A 17,742-nucleotide genomic window follows, 5' to 3' on the forward strand; every position below is an offset into this window, starting at 1 on the left:
GCTATAAATTCAGGGGAAGCCCCAGATTCAACTTAATCCTGCAGGGTTCCCTGGAGCATAAATTACACCTCAGAGTTGTTAGTTCTGCCTGGAATGCAAGTGACTGCGTTTTTGTACTTTTGCAACCACCCGTTATGTCTGTGGAGCTTCAGGACACAGGTGAGGCTGCTCCAGTGCCCAAGCGCCATCCTCTGAGTGTCCCATGTCATCAAAGGGCACAGATAGGATGGGCACATAGAGTTGATGAAAAGGATCCATGGATAGCTGGGCAGGCACCAACTGTGTCTACTACAGTAAGAGTGATTTTTTTTTTTTCTTTTAAAAGTTTATTTTTTAAATAAGAAGGCGGCTTAGGGCAAAGATTAATTTTATTATCAAAACGAGGTAGTTTCAGGATATATTTGTTCAAATGTAATTATATATAATTATATACATATTTATTATATATATTTTATATAGGTTATCTCCTTTTGTGGGGGGGGGGTCACAATTTAATTCTCACAATTTAATTCTCAAAAGCCCATTTAATTCTCAAAAGCCCAATTTTGGAGATAAACGGATTTGTATTGCAAAGAGTCACCTCTCAAATTCAAGAATATGACACTGCTAATGGGCACTCACAAGTCCTACATCCCAGGAGGACCTGCTACCCCTCCTTACTAAACTACCCCTGCCCCAGGGTGGCCATCACTCCATGCCACAAACAGAATAGATTTTTCCTGATAAGGATAGTCTTATTCTTAGAATGTAGGGCAGTTTGTGCATTTCAAGCTTCTAGTTAAGCCTCTCCTTTTCTTTTTTGACTCAGTTGAAATCAACCATTCCTTGGATGGTCCCTTGGGAGAAATGCCATTGTGAGTGGAATTAAAACATTTATATCTGTTGATGGAGAAAGCAATCCTGAAAAGAGAGAAGAGATTGGAGCTGGTCACTCAGAATGGTGGAGAAGGGCAGGTGTGATCATTCACAACATGGTAGGTGGGAAAGAATTCAATGTCATCTGGCAAAGCTTTCCCAATATGTTACATCCCTGATGAGGAAAGAACTAAACTGTACTAGAATTTGAAGTAGAAGTGTCATGATACAACTTTTGGTCTGGAGTTATTACTGGTCGATCAAAGTCTGAATCAATGACTTTAGTCGTGACCATGAGCAATGTGTTCATGGTGGGTCACAGGGAACATTTTCTATTTGCTTTTATCATTATTAGCACCTCTTCATTTCCTGATAGAGCTTTTCACTGAATATGCTCTTTTAAAAAGTCAACCTTTTAAAGGAGAGGACATGCTGCCACCTATCGAAACAAAGTGATTACATACAAGACACCCAAATTCTAAACCATGAGGACCTGTCACGCCACCCCACACAAAAGCAAATGGTAGAAACTCTGAGACGTTTTCTCAGCTCTTTCAGTCCTGGACTTTACAAAGATTTTCACTATTGAGATCATTTCTAAAAGGAGCTTCAGGACCAGGAAGACCATTTCTCCTTGGACCTACAGATCTCAGTGTGAACAAGACCAGGAGTGTTTGAAACCTGCTCTGGTACGGTTAGCCGCTGCCCTGCTCATATAGGGGCAGCCGAGAGAAGAGCTCGCAGCATCCTTAAACAGGCAGAATGCCCGGCCACTGGCTCCTGGGAAAGTGACCTTAATCTAGCTGGGGTCCTCTTTAGGGGTCCTTTAACCAGGACACTGCTATCCTCTTTCCTTCATTTAGGATGAAGCCAGAAACACACTGCAGATTTCCTCACCTGTGAAATAGTCGTAATCATTCCAGCACTTCTGACATCAAAGGCTGCTCACAGAGGTAGAATAAAACAAGGCACAGGAAAGTGCCTTGTAAAGTGGGTACACACTTGACAATGTAGAAGCTTGTTTTCAGACTTATTCTGCCACTAGTGACAATTAGCTTGTGCTGAATTCCCATTCACCTCCTGCTGCTTAGGGGATTTCTCCCATGACGAATAGCTCACCTGGGAACCTCTTTTCCACAAACTTGGCCTCACTGAATTGTATTTTAATTCAAAGTTTCCTAATAGGTCAAAAAGTGTTCTGAGTAGTTGCCACAGAAGAAAGGTTTGAGGTTGCAGGACGTTAATTAAACACATCAGTTAAATCATCTTTTCCAGCTGCCTCTGGTCTTGCCTTCTCCTTCCGAAAGTTTACCACTATTTTCTGTGTAATATAGCCCTCCCCAATAGAGTCTCAGTGCTCTAACCAATTCTGTGTTATTTACCTTTTCTCATCTCCTGCTTCTGCTCTCCTCATCAGGTCTAGCCTGGTAATGGCTCAGACATTCTGGCCTCTGTTGCTTCTACTTTTAATGCTGAAACTTCCTTCTCCCTGGTTGGGGAGCAACAAGCCAACCAACAAAGAACCCCAACCCTTTGTTTTGTCTGCCCTGCATCTCTTTTCCTTCCTCTGGCATTGGAACCCTTCTTTCTCTTTGGGAATCCTTGCTTGACCAACCCTCAGTCCTTGTGGTCAAGTGGGGCTGGTCTCACCTCCTCCCCAGCCCCATGGGTGGGAACATAACACAAGCCAGAGCATGGAGAAGCCTCCCTGTGACTTTTGTTGTAATTATTTAGAGAGGAATGTTCTCTTCCTACTGGGGTTGTTAAGCTGACGGGATTTAGGCTGGAGCTGCCAGTAGTCATCTTTGCCACTCTTTGGGGACTGCCTTCTGAGCACAGAGAGAAGCAGAGTGAAACAGAGGGGAGATACACTGTGTCTGAAGGTTCACCATGAAAACTAATTATGTAAGCCACTGAACCCCCTTTTATATTGAAACTAGTTTCAGTTGTATTTTTGTCACTTATGAGAAGAAGAGCCTTAAATTAATAGACTCTTCAATCCCAGCACTTTAAATTACCTTGAAAATAACCTTTATAAAAGAAAGATAGTATCCTGATCCTCACCAGGCCCCTAGTTAAATAAAATTGAGGTGTGAAACTCCCTCTGACAGTACTCTCTCTGTCTAACCATCTGTGGAAAACAAAAATGTAGAATCCTCTTCTCCTACCTTTGAAAAACAAGCCCAGTCAGGTTATGAAGGCTACCAGTCAGCGTTAGCTCTTGACAGAAGGGTGGTTCCTTGCAGGACACACAGCCCTGTGTGGAGTCTGTCCCCAGCTCCCAACCCACACACACCTTGTAGTAAAGGCTACATCACCAGGTAAACAGCAGAAGGGACCATAACCATATAGAAGAGTTGCACTGAGTAAAAGGTTCTGAGATCCCACAGTTATTTGTACTGTTTATTTCCTTCAACAATCAGGTCAGCACCGAACACTGGTCAGCACCATATTACAACAAATAGAATCTGGGGTCATACCTTCCATTGTTTCTGATCTGGAATCCACTGCTGTTCCCATACAGCCAGGAAATCCATTTGGGCTGGGCTGAATATTATTTCTCCTTATTCTTTCCTGCAAGTGTGAAGAGCGCCATGGCCACCACATCTGCTGTTTCAAGTCAGATGTTTAATCTAATCATTTAAAAATAAAATAAAATAAGAAATAATGTATCCTTACTTCCTATTTACTATGTTAATCCATAATCTGCAACTAATTGTCAAAGGACTGGTTTTTATTATTGACATCACTATAAATTAATGGTAAAATCATAGAGGCTAGAGAAAAGAGGAGGATACTTTTCTCCTGTAATCCTCAGAACACTCTTCAAATGACTGGCCTGAGAAAACCAATGTTCCACATGAGAACTGCTAAAGAGGCAGGCCCTCTCACCCTGGTTGTCAAACTTGTTAGTTTTATTAGATTTATTTACTAAATTAACATTTATTGAGCACAGCGTGCCAGACACTGTACTAGACATTAAGGATACCTGAATAAGTAGATCATACCCTACAGAGTTTAAAGTATTGTGGGAGATGCATATAATTAAATTCATAATTATAGTACAAGATGACACATTCTGTGATAGGTGAATGTTCAAAATACAATGGGAAAGCTCTGGTTCTGGGAATGGCAGAGTAGTTTTTATTAGAACGACCTTCCCATAGACAAACTGTCTCAAAGCCTTGGAAGGCCCCTGAACTGTGCCTGCACAGAGGAGACTTCAAGGAGCCCAGTGGTTATTTCTGAGGCCATCCAAATATTTGAGGCAGTTTCTGTGCCAATTTAGAGGAGTCCTAACTGTGGCTCCCCTGTTTTTGGACTTCCCTCCCTCAATTCCCAGCTACTCTAACACCCTAAACTATGTCTTCTGACAACTCAGATCAATAGACTGAAGCCTCCTTATTGAGTTCTGGTTATACCACACCTATGGATTGAAGGAGCCCTCAAGGTAAAGGTCATATAAATGTAGCTCTCACTCAGTGTAGTTTCCTTCTTTCAAGAGTCAAATCTCTTCACTTTTTGCCTGCTTTTGATTTTCAGCAAACTATAAATAGTGGTTTTTCATGTTTTATCAAAAATGAAGGCAAAAAAGACATTCCCAAATAAACAAAAGATTATAGAAGTCCTATAAGAAATATTAAAAGAAATTCTTCAAACTAAAGGAAAGGATAGCAGATGGAAACTCAGATATACAGGAAGGAATAAAGACCATTGGAAATGGCAGATATGTGAGAAAATATAAAATAGTATATTTTTTCCTTCTTGTAATTTGTTTAAGACAAATACCAGTTTAATGTCAAAAATTATAACATCTTATTACGGAGATTATTAAAAATATATGACAACAACAGCACACAAGATGGTATAGTGGTAAATTGAATTACATTGTTTCAGGGTTCTTAAATTTAATACAGTATCAACTCTACACAGACTATGGTAAATTGAGGATGCATGTTGTAATCTTAGTCACAACTAAAAAGGATTAAAAAATAGCTAAAATTGGGAGAATTAAAATGGAATAGTAAAAATATTTAATTAACCTAAGAAAAGCTTGGAAAGAAAGAACTCAAGAATAAAAAACAGATGGGACAAAGAGAAAACACATAGGAAAACACTAGACTTAAATCCGCCAATATATAACTAATTACACTAAATGAAAATGGACTAAATCCCCTATTTTAAAGCAGAGACTGTTAGACTGCATTAAAAAATAAGACACAACTATATGCTTTCTACAAGAGACATACTGTAAATGTAAAAACAGGTTCAAAGTAAAGGAATGGAAAAAGATATATGACTAAAACAATAAGTATAAGAAGGCGTTGTGCCTATGTTAACATCAAACAAAATAGATTTTAAAACAAGAAATATTACCAGTGAAAGAGATGAACATTTTATAATAATAAAAAGATCACTTCATCAAGAAGACATAAGAATCAGAAATGTGTATTCACCTACTGTCAATATTTTGATACATAACCTTCCAGTGTTTTGTATACATACTTTTAAATTGTTTTTATCAAAAGTGAAGTAAGTCATCCTTTAACCACTATTTGTAACCAGCTTGTTTCATACCATGTTATTTTCCTGTGTCATTAAATAATTACATCAAGAAACAAAAAAAGAAATGTGTATTCATTTAATATAGAGTTTCAAAACAGACGAAGCAAATACTGACAAAACTAAAGGGACAAACAGACAAATCCAGTTATAAGTGGAGATTTGAACACACCTCTCTCAGTAATTGACAGAACACTGAGTATATAGAAGATCTGAACAACACTATCAACCAACTTGATCTAACTGCTATTTATGTAACATACATGTAACATCTTCAAAGTACATATTCTTTTTAAGTGTGCATGAAACAGTCACCAAGATAGGCCACATCCTCAGCCTCAAAATAAATCTCAATAAATTTCATAAGAAGTAAATCTCAAAACCTTAGAGTATATATATATTTTACCACAATGAAATTAAATTAGAAGTTATTACTACTAAGATATCTAGATAAGTCCCTAATATTTGGAAATTAAGAAACAGACTTCTAAATAACCCATGAAATCAAAGAAGAAATCACAAGAGATATTAGAAAATATTTTGAATTAATAATAATAATACAAAGTAAGCAGTAATTATTATTTTCTTCCTTCTACTTACTTTGGATTTATTTTGCATGAAACACTAGCACCTATCATTTCTCAGTTTTTGCTGCTAGTATATATAGAATTGATTTCGTATATTGACCTTAGACAAATAGAAAAAACCAAGAAAAGCCAAAAATTTGTTCCTTGGAAAGAGTAATAAAATTGCCAAATCCCTAGCAAGACTGATGAACAGAAAAGAAAGTACAGATAGCCAATATGAATAAAAGAGGAGACATCACTGTAGACTCTACAGACATTATGATAGCAAGTAAATATTATTTAAAAAACTTTATATCAATAAGTTTTTAAAAATGAGATGAAATGGAAAAATTCCTTAAAAGATAAATTTATCAAAATGGACACAAAAAGACATAGAATATTGAAAAGGTCTATATCTATTAATGAAATAGAATTCATAATAAAACAAAAAATGTCTCATGAGGAACACTCCAGGCCCAGATAGCTTCCCTAGTGAATTCAATCAATCATTTATAGAAGTTATATCAAGTTTATAAAGCTCTTTCAGAAAACAGAAGACGAAAGAATACTTCCAAACTCATTTTATGAGGTCTGCATAATCCTGATACCAATACCTGAGAGAAATCTTTTGAGAAAATAAAATCACAGACCAATATTCTTCATAAACATAAATGTAAAAAATACTTTAAAATTGGCATTTTACCCAGCAATATATATATTCATTAGATTATGACCAACTATATTGCATGCAAAGAATGCAAGAATTGTTTAACATTCAAATATCAATCAATATAATTCACCATATGGATAAAGGAGAAAAAGCAAATTATTATTTCAATAGATGCATAAAAAGCATTTGATAAAATTTAACACTTTTCCTGATTTAAAAACAACAAAAAAGCTCTGCAAACTGAAATAGAAGAAAACTTCCTTTTTCTGATAAAGGGCAGTTTTAAAAACCTACTGCTAACAATAAACTTAATGGTGAACTATTAAACTCTTTAGATTTCAGACCAGGAGCAAGGCAAGGATGTCTACTCTCACTTTTATTCAAAGCTGTTTTAGAAACCTAAACATGTGTAATGAGGCAACAAAAGACACAAAAAGTATAAACATTGGAAAGGAAAAGCAAAACTGTTTCTATTTACAGATTGACATGATTGATTACATAGAAAATCCCATGGACTATAAAAAAATCTACTAGAGCTAATAAGTAAATTTATCAAGGTCTCAATATACAAGGTCAATATACAAAATCAATTCTATATATACCAGCAGCAAAAACTGGGAAATGAAAAGTTTTAAATATCATTCATAATAGTATCAAAATTATAAAATGCTTAGCAACATATTTAATAAAAAACATGCAAAACGTCTAAACTAGAAACTACAAAACATTGTTGAGAGAAATTTAAGATCTCAGTAATTGGAGAACTATATTATGTTCATGGATTGGAAGACTGAATATTGCTTAGGGTCACTTTTCCCCAAAATTGATCTATAAGTTCAATGCAATTACAATTACATTCACAATCCCAACAGACATTTGTTTGGTAGAAGTTGCAAGTCGATTGTAAAATTCATATGGAAATGCAAAATGCCTAGTTTAGCCAAAATATTCTTGAAGAACAAAGTTGAGTCTCATATAATCTGAATTCAAGAATTACATAAAGGTACAATGATTAAGACAGTATGATAGTAGCATAAAGATAGACAAATAGATGAAAGGAACAGACTAGAGTCTAAAAATAGACTCATGCATACATGGACAAACAAGTATATACCATACGATTCCACTTATATGAAGTTCAAAAACAGGCAAAACTAATCTGTGGTGATAGAAATTAGAAGGATAGTTGCCTAATTGGGGGGGGGGGAGGGCCGGGTAGAGGTGGACTGGGAAGGAGAAGAAGGGAATTGCCTGTATCTTGATTGCAATAGAGGTTACATGGATGTGCATAAGTTTATTAAAACTCCTTGAATTATACATTTAAGAACTGTGCATTTCACTGCATGCAAATTTCCCTGAATAAATGAAAGCTACAGTTGAAGCCTAGGGAGTAAAGAAGGTTTCCTGGAAGAGGTAGATGTTTGAAAAGCAAGTAGGAGTTGGTTGGGTGAAGGATGGAAGCAAGGGAATTTTTTTTAACATCTTTATTGGAGTATAACTGCTTTACAATGGTGTGTTAGTTTCTGCTTTATAACAAAGTGAATCAGCTATGCGTATACATACATCTCCATATGTCCTCCCTCTTGCGTCTCCCTCCCTCCCACCCTCCATATCCCACCCCTCTAGGTGGTCACAAAACACCGAGCTGATCTCCCTGTGCTATGCGGCTGCTTCCCACTAGCTAGCTATTTTACATTTGGTAGTGTATATATGTCAATGCTACTCTCTCACTTCGTTCCAGCTTACCCTTCCCCCTCCCCGTGTCCTCAAGTCCATTCTCTACATCTGCGTCTTTATTCCTGTCCTGCCCCTAGGTTCTTCAGAACCATTTTTTTTTTTAGATTCCATATATATGTGTTAGCATACGGTATTTGTTTTTCTCTTTCTGACTTACTTCACTCTGTGTGACAGACTCTAGGTCCATCCACCTCACTACAAATAACTCAATTTCGTTTCTTTTTATGGCTGAGTAATATTCCATTGTATATATGTGCCATATCCTCTTTATCCATTCATCTGTCGCTGGACACTTAGGTTGCTTCCATGTCCTGGCTATTTCCCTTGTGAATAGTGAAGCAACGGAATCTGAAGTAGAGAGTATAGCGTGTGGAAAGGCATAGAAGCCTGAAATAGCACAGACCCTTCAGGAGGAGGGTCTTGGAGAGAGGAGGCTGGAGGAGGAAGTAGTGCCAAATTGGAATGGGCCTCGTGGATTGAGAAGTTCATCCTGAAAGCTAGAGGAAGCCATGGAGGCATTTTTTGTTGGCAAGATCCAACTAAGAGCAGAAGAGGGGGTGGGTGTGAAGGGACATCATCCAGGGCCCGGGAAGTCAGGCTCTAAAGAGGTGCCACACAAGAAGTGGTGAGGGCCCAGAGAAGGCAGCGGGAGGCCTGTAGGGAAAGATAAATCTTTAGGGGACTAAGGAAGTAGAATCTATACGTTTAATGCAGGGTGGATGCTAAGGTGGGTGAGAAGGAGATGACAAGATTGACAGAGGAAATGTAAGCCCCGAAGGTCTCCATTCCTCCCGTTTTCCCATTAGCCTGTCATTAGCTTGTGAGAGTTGGTGGCACACAGGGTACCAGGGTAGGAGTTGTGAGTAAAAACTGGATGACAAAGGGGTTTCTCAATATCAGTATCTGTAATATCAACTAAGAGGAAAGACTTAGAGAGCAAAATATGTTTTGCCTTGCAAAATTCAAAGTTTTTACTAAGGTGAAAGAAAAACTTTACTGTGACTAAAAAAAAAAAGTCTAATTTACGGGGGAAAAAAAAAAAGGTCGACTAAAGCTAACATTTATTGAATACTTACTATGTGCCAAGTGCTATGTTAGGCACATTTTATGCATTATCTTGATAAATCTCGGCACCAGTCCTAAGAGGTTGATATAATCATGGTCCCATTTTTCAGAGCAGGAGCTGAGATTGCCTGTGACCACTCACCTCGCTAGTGGTGGAGGCAGAATACAAGGATGCACGGCTATCTGCCTTTGGTCACCTGCGTAAGGCTGTTAGCACCAAGGCTACATCAAGCGATTTTCATCTCACAGCCCTCAGTGATTTGGAGGTAGAAGGCAGAAAGATTGTTAAAGAGAAGCCAGAATTGGGAAGGGATCAGAATTGTTCTTCTCCAACTGAGAAGTTGAACTTCAGAATGTTAGAGATGATAAAAATCTGTCTGTGAAGGACCAAATTGTGTCCCCCTTGCCAAATTCATATGTTGAAGCCCTAACCCCTAGAACCTCAGGATGCGACTATATTTGGACATAGGGCCTTTAAAGACGTGATTAAGTTAAAAGAGGTGATGAGTTTAAGGTTAGGGTAGGCCTTAATCCAATCTGACTGGTGTCCTAATAAGAAGAGTTTAGCAGTCTGCAAGCTAAGGAGAGAGGCCTCAGAAGACACTAAACCTGCTGACACCTTGATCTTGGACTTCCAGCCTCTAGAACTTTGAGAAAATAAATTTCTGTTGTTTAAGTCATCCAGTCTGTGGTCCTTTGCTATGGCATCTCCAGCAAACTGATCATGCCATCCATCCATCCATCCATCCATCCATCCATCCCTTCGTTCTACAATACATGCTAAGCTCAAGAGATACATAAAACACTCAACAAGAAATAGTTCCTTATCTCCTAAAGAGAAAAATGGGTAAAGGATAACTATAACATGTAGCATATAGCGATAAAGGTTTTGATAGCTTTATGTTCGGTTTAGGGCATTAGACAAGGGGTCCTAGGGGAAGTGGCATTTAAATTGCAGGCTAATGACTTGTAGGAATTACTAGGTCTAGAAGAGAGTTTTCAACCTGGCACTACTGACATTTGGGGACAGATAATAATTTGTTGTGCGGACTTGGGCATTATAGGATATTTAGTAGTACCTCTGGCCTCTACCACTTAGATGCCACTTGCACCCCTAACCTCAAGATGTGACAACCAAAAAAGTCTCCAGACATTGCCACATGTCTCCTGAGGGGCAAAATCACCCCCTAGTTGGTCTAGAGGGTGGGTATGGACTTCTAGGCAGAGGCCATAGCATGGGACCTGGCCAAAGACAGCATGGCCATTCAGGAGGCTACAGCCTGCCACATATCCCTATAAACAGAAACTAAGGCTCAGGAAGGCTCAGTGACTCAGGCTAGACTGTGAGCTGGTCAGTGTAACCAGAAGCAAGTGCAACAGTGGGAGTAGTGGGGCAAATCCAGAAGGAATCTTTAATATGACTGTTGCTGTGTTCTTTAAAGAAAAATAACACCAAGCTCTTGACTATGGCAGCATTTGAGACTGTGAACCAAACATGTTAAGGGTTTATTTCCTAAGCCTGGAGTAGCAAAACTAGAACTAACTGCTGAAGTAAACCTGAAGCAGTAGGGAATCTGATGTCTATTTTCATTTTTCAAAGGAACAGTCTAAGATTCATGCCTTGGTAACTAATAATTAGCCAGTAACTGTGCGTTCGTGTGTTTGGCAGGGGCCGATGCTGAACGCAGTAAGTATTAGCTAGCACTGCCATCACGTGCTGTGACAGGAAGGCAGCCCGCAGACCTGCGCGTGGCTGGTGGGACGGCTCCCCATGGCAGGGGCTGCTGAGAAAGCGTCTGGACAGGTGCGGACTGACGGATGGACAGGCCTAGGAGGCTGAAGTTTTTCCACAAACATGAGGCAGGCAGAGGACGTGGGCAGGGGGCTCTGTCCGAGGATGGCCCCAGAGGGCCTGTTAAGAGGGACAATAAAAGCTGCAATCTCTAGGTAGACACTTTTTATGTTTTGAAGGAGATCAGACTGTGCCACCCAAAATAGGCCACTGTAGGAGAGGAAAAAAATATGTGTTTTTCCCTCTACCTTTTTAGGTTCACTGGCTAAGACCCTGTAAATTAGACTGACAAAAGACAGCTTAACAAGGGAAAAACATATTACATAAACTTATGCTGTATAAGTTTTATGTAACGTGGGAGGCTTCATAAGGAAATGAAGATCCAAAGAAGTAGTAAAGCCTGAGCATTTTCATACGAGATTTGATGAAGTGCGGAAAGTCATGGGAAAGTGTGATAGGACAAAAGGTATGAGCTCAGGGCAGTACACTGGGGGAAACTTAGCAAGGCCTGTTGGTTTGGCTTCCTCTTGGCATTCCTCTCTCCTCAAAGATGAGGATACTCCTCTCCTCCAGATTTAGGGAGGGCAGCTCTCACATATGGGTCTTAAAACCTGCTTCAGGGGAGAAAGGGGAGGTCAGAGAGTCCTTCCTGCACCTGCCATTTCTCAAATCTTTCATCTTAAAATATTCAATATGCCAAGGTGCCACATTTTGGGGTAGTGTGTCCTGAATGCTTTTTCCACTTTGGCATAAAGATTATTTGGAGCTGAATATATTTGAGTTTCAACAGCTGTAGAAAGAAGCTATCCTAGACCTTCCTTATCAGACTAAAAAGCAGAAACTCCTGAGAAATAAGGACTACCATAAATCCCCTATCCCAGGGAAGTTTTATGGCCATGAAGATGGAAAGGTGGTATTGAGATGGACCTGTACAAACAAACCTTGCTAAGACAGCCCTTATCTTCTATTAGTTTCCCCCATATATTTATCTTCCCATAGTTTTCCCCATGTGAAGGCCCAAAACCCTTTTCCTTTGTCTTGTCGCACATCCATAATTTACCATTGTTTTTTTAAAAAATTTTTATTGGAGTATAGTTGCTTTGTAATGTTGTGTTAGTTTCTACTGTACAGCAAAGTGAATAAGTATACATATATCACCTCTTTTTTGGATTTCCTTCCCATTTAGGTCACCACAGAGCATTGAGTAGAGTTCCCTGTGCTATACAGTAGGATCTCACTAGTTATCTATTTTATACATAGTATCAATAGTATATATATGTCAATCCCAATCTTCCAAATCATCCCACCCCCCCCTTTCCCTCTTGGTATCCATACGTTTGTTCTCTATGTCTGTGTCTCTATTTCTGCTTTGTAAATAAGATCGTCTATACCAATTTTCTCAGATTCCACATATATGCGTTAATATACAGTATTTGTTTTTCTCTTTCTGACTTACTTCACTCTGTATGACAGTCTCTAGGTCTATTCACGTCTTTACAAATGACCCAATTTCATTCCTTTTTTATGGCTGACTAATATTCCATTATATATACGTACCACATCTTCTTTATCCATTCCATTCTTTGTTAAAAATGCTATATAAGTTCTTAGGACTATCCACTTCTTTGGGTCCTCATTTCTTTTCTAAGAAGGTCCCCATGTGTCATAAAAATTAACATCAAGTAAAATTTGCATGCTTTTTCTTCTGTTAATCTGTCTCTTGTCAGTCTAATTTGCAAGGCCCCAGGCAATGAACCTAAGAGGGCAGAGGAAATTTCCCTCCCTCACAGTTTGTTTGTTTGTGTTACTTCACTGTTTGTTTTGTTCATTATGCTCACTGTTCATCTATGTTCACTGATTGTTAACTAACATTTTATGGTTTGCTCTATCCATCCATCATCCATGTTCTTCCATCCATCTAGCCATTTATTTGTTTTACTGAATCTTTTGAGAGTTACTTGTAGATATCATGACACTTCATCTCTAAATAGTTCACCAAGACTCTCCAAAAACAAAGGCTTTTTCCTATACAAACAATGTTAGAAATTTAACATTGAACTAACATTATTATTTAATACCATGTTACTCAAAGTGTGGTCCAAGGGCCAGCAGCATCTGATTTCACCTCTAGGAACTCAGGTGTGTGCACTGGGACAGGGGTGGGGGTGGGAGTTGGGGGTGGAAATCTGTTTTAACGAGCCCTCAAAGTGATCCTGATTCCTGCTAAAATTTGAGAGCCATGCTTCTAGATTAAAAGAGACTTAAGAGACTTGACAACGAAATGCAATGTGATATCTGACTAGATTTAAATTTGGGGTGGTGGGACTGCCCTGGTGGCGCAGTGGTTAAGAATCTGCCTGCCAATGCAGGGGACACGGGTTTGATCCCGGGTCCAGGAAGATCCCACGTGCCGTGAAGCAACTAATCCTGTGCACCACAACTACTGAAGCCCGTGCACCTAGAGCCTGTGCTCTGCAACAAGAGAAGCCACCGCAGTGAGAAGCCCGCGCACTGCAACAAAGAGTAGCCCCCGCTCGCCACAACTAGAGAAAGCCCGCACGTAGCAGTGAAGACGCAATGCCCAATGCAGCCATAAATAAATAAACAAACAAACAAACAAATAAATAAATTTATTAAAAAAAAAAACTGGGGGTGGAGATGGGATGGGAAACAGCCAAATGGGATGTTACTTGGACAATTCAGGAAATTTGAATGTGAATTGTACACTAAATCAGAACTTCTCAAAATTGAACGTGCACAGAATCACCCGGGGAACCTGTTAAAATGCAGATTCTGCTTCTGAGCCTGGGGTAGGCCCAAGATTCTGCATTTCCAATAAGCTCCTAGGTGATACTCATGCTGCTGGCCTTGGGATCATGTTTTGAGAACTAATCTAGAATAATTCCCCAGTCTTTTGTTTTGTTTTGCTTTGTTTTAATTACATTGACGTTTTTGAAGAGCCCAAGCCAAATATCACAAAATATCTCACAATTTGCATGTACCTAATTGTTTTCTCACCACTGAATTCAGGTTAAATACTTTTTGGCAGGAATACAACATAGGTGATGCTGAGCCCTTCTCAGTAGAGCACATCAGGAGACATGTGACTTGATTACTCTTTAATGCACCTATAGCTTCAACTTCCAGCCTTTCTCCCTCTATCCATCCCACCCGCCTCCCCAGCAGGGGTGGTGTCAAAAGCAGTCCAAGGAGACCTTAACCTGCACTAACATTCTTCCTGGTGCTGTTGACAGGAGCAACTGTGAAGGACTAATTGGAAAGCTGAACAGCCGTGGAGACAACTTTCCTTGATCTGTCTCCCTAACTCAAAACCCAGTGATACAAAACATTACAGCCGTGTTTGTGAAGGTCCTCCCGTACTAAAGATGAATCACCAGTCTGCCTCAGAAATGAAAAGCAGACTGATTCAGGTAAGCTCTGTTGCCAAAAATAACCTGTGGAGGATGTTACACCAAAAAACAGAAAGTAAGCAGAAGCCAACAGAGAAACACGGAGGGTGTTATGACAGACCTACAAAAATCCTTTTGAAGATAAATACAGGTAACAGGGTTTGAACCTCCTCTGGAAAATAGCAACCAGTTCAGCGAACATCCTTCCTTTACTCTCAAAGGGAATCTCAAAATAGAATAAGAATCTTTTGGTCCAAAGATACATATTTCATAAAGAAAACTTACGAATGCACTGACTGAAGACAAAAAATAAGAATACACGATTTTCGTGATAAATGAGGCATGACTTTAAAGCTGACTAACCAGAAAACACTTTAATACTTGATACTTTAAAGGCAAAGAAATAGAGGCAGAGTGGTTCTTGAGAATAGTCAAGACAGTTGTTAAAACTCCTAGTCAGTGGGAGTTGCAGCACTCAAATTCTATCCTTGGAACAGAATTATGCTTGAGAAGGACAATACAAGAACTGTAAAATAAATCTGCCTGCCTAGGCTGGCCAGCCTGCCCCACGGGCACGCTGCGATTTCCACTGAAGACAGGGGTGTGGGTCGTGGCGTATGTCCGGCTCTGTGGGCTGGGAGGCAGCTGGTCCAGCCAGAAAAGCCTGCCAAACCCAGATGGCTGGGAGAGTCATTTTTCCCCAAAGCTGGGGACACTTTGGATGCCACATCCATAGTCTGAGAGTCTGAATATGGTGAAGTTTCCAGACACAGACACAGCTGGAGCACAGTCATTCTATCCCAGAAACAGCAAGCAGAATGAAAGGAGAGTTTTTACCCCATGACCCTCCAACCTTATCTTTTAGGTCTGATGTGTTGTTATTAATTAAGGGCGATTGTAGGGAAAAAGGTTTAAATGCAAGTAAAGGGGGAGGGGTGTAGTCCACTAAATTTAGGGGACTTTCATAAAAGCTGCCAAAGAACAAGAGGCAGCTGACCTCACCCCTCCAGTTCCATTTCCTCCATACCCCTCTGGCATTCGCCTCCCAATCATTCGGAACCACCACATTTGGAACCAAGTGCCTCAAACCTGCCGAACACTCTAGCCTCCAGGTCTTTGCCCCTGCCCTTCCCACCGTCAGCTGGTTCAACTCAGGTCAGTCTCTTCCCTGGGAAGCCCCCTTGACTCCCACCCTCTCCAGCAGTGTCCTCACAGCACTCTGTGCTCACGGTCAAGGGCACATCTGTCTCTTCCACTAGACTGTAAGCTCCTTGAAGGCAGAAACCCTGTTCTGATCCACTTTGAAATTTCAGCATCTAGTCCAGTGCCTGGCACAAGGTCTTAATCATGACAGAGATGTACTTACACTCCAGGCACTACTCTAAGTGCTTCACATTGATTCATCCATTTAATGTTCACAACAACAGTACGAGGTAAGTACCGTTATTATCCCCATTTTACAGGAAATGGAGGCACAGGTATTTATGCAACCTGTCCATGGTCTCACAGTTGCTAAGCAGTGGAGCCATGGTTTACACCCGGCCAGGTTGGTTCTATGGATCGTGCTCCTCAACTAAACTATGTTGCTCTTAACAAATGCTAGATGGAAGGACGAATGAAGGGGGTGCTCCAGGTAAGGATGGATGGATGGACGGATGAGTGTGTAGGCCTCTAGCCAGTTAAAGAAGGCTAAGGCATGAGAAAAATGTGCCCACCATAGGTCTCTTGTAAGGAAGACCCAATTCAGTGCAAATTTGGGGGCACAAACTATTTTACACTAAAACAGGAACACACAAATGCACAAAAGCAGACGCTAAGGAACACATGGAAATAGTATGGGTTTTGGAATCAGAGGACTAGATTTGAATCATGACCAATTTGAGGCCAGTTACCTTGTCTAAAAATACCCACCTCCTCAGTGGAGGATACTTGTGCATCCAGCAGAGTGCCTGGACCTTCCGAGAAACTGTGGTTCCTTCCCTGCTCAAGAGAGATGACATCACCTGGATCTGATTTAACAAAAGCAGGAAAACGCTGAGGAAAGGACTGTAGTGACTGGCTCACTGGAGGACAGGGAGGTAGGACGTGTTTGCCCTTTTCCTGGGACCAGCCTTTGGGCTTTGAAAAGAGAGGTGGGCTCACAGCTATCTTAGCTCTGCCAATTCCTTAAATTCTAGAATTAGTTGGCGACTCACATGCCAGCTTGGAAAAATATGCTCATTATACAAAATGTGATACCCTTAAGGACAGAGTGCTTGATATTTATATTTTAATACTTTTTCTCAAATAGTAAAAGTAATTAAAGCTCATTGCAAAAAAGTTAAAGAAATACAGAGAAGTACATATAAAAAAAGATCAGTCCATGTTAATCGTCTTGGAAGATCGTTCTTAATTTCTTTCTATGTATATAATTATGCATACTTTTTAAAAAAATAAATAGAATTAAAGTGTATATAGCATTCTGTTATTTTTGCTCGATGATATACTGTGGATAGCTATTATAAGACAGGTATACATCATCAACTGCGCAGCAATCCATTGAAAGGATATACCATAAATTATTTAACAATCCTGTTAAGTGACATTTATATGGAGCCATAATTATGAACAATACTTTGGTAAAAAATCTCTACATGTATATCTTTGAGCCCCTTTTCTATTACTTCTTTTGTTTAAATTCCTAAAATGGGAATTTCCAGGTTAAACATGGGCATTTTTATTTTGATACATATTGCCAAACTCCCCTAGAAAGGTGGTATTTCATCAATAATATAGAAAAGTCACCCACACACTCTAACACTGGGTATAACCATTGTTTTTAACATTTGTCAAACAGAGCAAAAAAAAAAAAAAAAGACTTCTCATTTTAACTTACATTTAACTGCTAGTGAATTACACACATTTAAGTGGTTATTGACCATTTGAAATTTTCTTTCGTGAAGTTCTAGCTCATGTCCTTAGCACATTTTCTTATCAATTGTAAGAACATGTATTCATCTTTGCAAATCTGATGCCTAGTATAGAACCTCACACACAGAAGTCCCTCAGTAAGTTTGTTGAATCCTCATTTGTTGGCTGCAAAGA

Source organism: Eubalaena glacialis, chromosome 5 (assembly GCF_028564815.1).
Source record: "Eubalaena glacialis isolate mEubGla1 chromosome 5, mEubGla1.1.hap2.+ XY, whole genome shotgun sequence".
Classification (NCBI taxonomy): Eukaryota; Metazoa; Chordata; class Mammalia; order Artiodactyla; family Balaenidae; genus Eubalaena; species Eubalaena glacialis.